The sequence below is a fragment of the Bubalus bubalis genome, chromosome 2, assembly GCF_019923935.1.
Source record: "Bubalus bubalis isolate 160015118507 breed Murrah chromosome 2, NDDB_SH_1, whole genome shotgun sequence".
Taxonomy (NCBI): domain Eukaryota; kingdom Metazoa; phylum Chordata; class Mammalia; order Artiodactyla; family Bovidae; genus Bubalus; species Bubalus bubalis.
In genome coordinates this window covers 37949973-37953124 of record NC_059158.1, presented here as the reverse complement: position 1 = coordinate 37953124, position 3152 = coordinate 37949973, and the positions used below count along the sequence as shown (strand labels likewise).

Sequence of the window (3152 nt, the reverse complement as noted above, 5' to 3'; positions counted from 1 at the left end):
AAGTGCGGTGTTGCTCATCCTTTGATGCCACTCATTAAACTAGATCCTCTGTCCAGAAGTAGAGGAACAGCTTGGTGCAGACCCCCTAGCATGTAGAAGGTGAAGCATTGTGATCCCAGACCTCCAGCCAACTTGGGGAGCTCAGCAGAGATAGCAGAGTACCCTCACACTTGTGTGAGTTACTAGGAGCTGGAAGAACTTTGAGGATAGAGAGGCAGTTTGACTCAGAGGAGGTGAACAAGCTTCGATTCTGATATGAAATTAAAAATAGAGTCATCAAAATTAAATACTTCCCAGCAGATAGCTTGAATAGTATATGGATACAGCCAGAGACTAACTTGTAGATTGGAAGAGATAATTTAATAAGTTATACCTCTATGCTATATATATATATATATATATATATATAGAGAGAGAGAGAGAGAGAGAGAGAGAGAGAATGCTTCATAAATTTGTGTGCCATCCTTGTGCAGGGGACATGCTAATCCTCTCTGTATCATTCCAATTTTAGTCTATGTGCTGCCCTAAATAAGCATCTCTATGCTAGATTCTGAATAAAGAAAAAAAATGAGGCATGAAAGAGTGAAAAGATGAAATTTATATCCAATAGGAATTTCAGAAGGTGAGAGTAGACAGGAAGAGGTTACACTGATAAAGAACATGAATCCTTAGATTCAGTTTCTGTGATATTTTTGATGTCCAAGGACGGCTTTTGTATGCAGAGAAGGTGATTTTCATTTATTTGGGGCTGATTTTGTTTTTACAACTTTACCTACTGCAATTATAAATTTAAAAGCCTAGTTTTTCTTAAACTCCTAAATTCATAAGTTTTATTACACAATTTCATATCCAGTAAATTTTATATAAAATAGAGACAATTTCAGGGAAACTTTCACATAAATGGACTGATTACTTAAGGGAATTTGATTTTGAATAATATTATGTAAACTTGAATAGGACAGACTAATTACCTTTAAATACTTCAAATAATATTTATATGTTTAATGTATTCAGTTTTCTTTAAGACTTGGAATGTCCAAACTCAACAAACTTATAACTCAATACGCGAATCCTTCCCACATTGTTAAACAACTCTCTAATGCAGGTTCTTTTAACTACTCTACCACTGTTTATAAACTAAGTCACTTACATCATTCAACTTCAAATTAAGTGTTTAATTTGGAATCACAGGCCAATTTGTCATACATTTTAATATGCAAATTCAATTATATTTTATAAGTATTTTAAATGCCAAACAGTGATTATCTTGATTGTAATACAAAATGATTAATGCCACGGGTTGGACATATTTTATATTTCTGGGGTTAAGAGACACAACCCACTGAGCTTTACTGTGACTTTAAAATTCCTGAGCCAATAGCTCAGGATGTTGGGCTGCCCAGGTGGCTTAGTAGCAAAGAATATGATTGTCACCTGGGGCAAGTTGGAGTTGCTTATTGAACAGACACATTTATTTCAGGAATGCCAGACCTGCAGCTGCTTATGTCCAGTGTGGTCCTTCTTGTATCACACATTGACATACTGAGCCCAGTTTTAGAAATCTCGAAATTATAGGAGACTCCATGTCTATACCCTTCAGGCAAGGTTGATACCTCCTCTTCCAGTTACACAACCACATAATACTCTTTGTAACCTCTTTCCCTTTTTCATTTTATTTTTTAACTTTACAATATTGTATTGGTTTTGCCATATATCAACACAAATCTGCCACAGGTATACACGTGTTCCCCATCCTGAACCCTCCTCTCTCCTCCCTCCCTGTACCATCCCTCTGGGTTGTCCCAATTTGATCATTTGAATTTTTTAACCTCCAACCAGATTGCAACTGATTTTGTTCACTCATCTCATTACTCTCAGGCTGAACTCTATTTTCATTTTTTCCCTATGTCTTTGGGTCACAGGTTTTGGCAATCTGTAGTCTTTGGCTTTATGATTACAACAGTTGTAAATGGCATAAATAAAAATAGATGCACACTGAGAGACACTGAAGCACAGAATATAACAATAAAGACAGAGAGACTATCTTGAAACAACCAGAGTTTTGTGCCAATAGTGCTCCTACAAACATGGACTTTCTGTAAGCAGTGTGGCAAGCACCAAGCCCTCAAAGTGGCACAATACAAGAAGGGCAGGAATTATGCATATGTCCAGGGAAAGTGGCATTATGAGAGGAAGCAGAGTGGCTGTGGTGAGCAGACTAAGCCAATTTTCCAGGAAAAACTAAAATCACAAAGACTGTGCTGAAGTTGTAGATCAAAGGATTCTTGCTATTAAGAGATGTAAGCATTTTTGAACTGGGAGGATTTAAGAAGAGAAAAGGTCAAGTGATCCAGTTCTAAGCATCCTCCTTTGCTCTTATAAAGATAATACAGTCTTGAAGTAAAAAAAAGTGGAAAAATTACATCAAAGTGGAGTGATAGATAGCAGACTTCTAATTAACAACAGTTGAATAGTATCTTCAAAGCAAGAGAAAATAGTGAATCTGCACTTTTATACTCAGTCAAGCTACCATTCAGGAATGGGAAAACAAAAGTCATTTTTAGAAAGGCGAAGTCTAAATTCATTAACAAACACTGAAAAAAAACTGCTGAAGTACATGGATCCTTCCGTATGAAAACCCTTGCTATTTGCTATCTGAAACTAAGGAATGCAAAAGATTTGCATAACGTGGCATACTTTTCAATCTCAATACCCCAAATCATCATCCAAATCTAGGAATCCAAAAATTCAGATGCTGAAAACAACTTACACTAAAGAAAGAAATTAATTCACAAAGAAAGAAGTGAGCCTCAAGAAGGAATGATGAGCTAGGAAAATGACAAAGCGTATTGGTAAATCTAAATGATCCTTGATTGTTTAAAATAATAAAAAAAAACCAACCTGTTTTGGGGGAATATAAAAACTACATAAATAAAGTATGCACTCAGAGAAGGCGATGGCACCCCACTCCAGTACTCTGCCTGGAAAATCCCATGGATGGAGGAGCCTGGTGGGCTGCAGTCCATGGGGTCGCTAAGGGTCGGACACGACTGAGCGACTTCACTTTCAGTTTTCCCTTTCATGTATTGGAGAAGGAAATGGCAACCCACTCCAGTGTTCTTGCCTGGAGAATCCTGGGGACGGGGGAGCCT

At 37.2% G+C, this 3152-nt stretch overlaps 1 non-coding gene across 1 annotated transcript; it reads right to left on the bottom strand.

Moving 5' to 3' along the window:
• Positions 1-428: 428 nt before the first annotated feature.
• LOC112583018 lies at positions 429-536 on the bottom strand. The gene has a single exon (XR_003107384.1). It is a non-coding gene; the product is annotated as a U6 spliceosomal RNA (small nuclear RNA).
• Between the last annotated feature and the right edge of the window lie 2616 nt (positions 537-3152).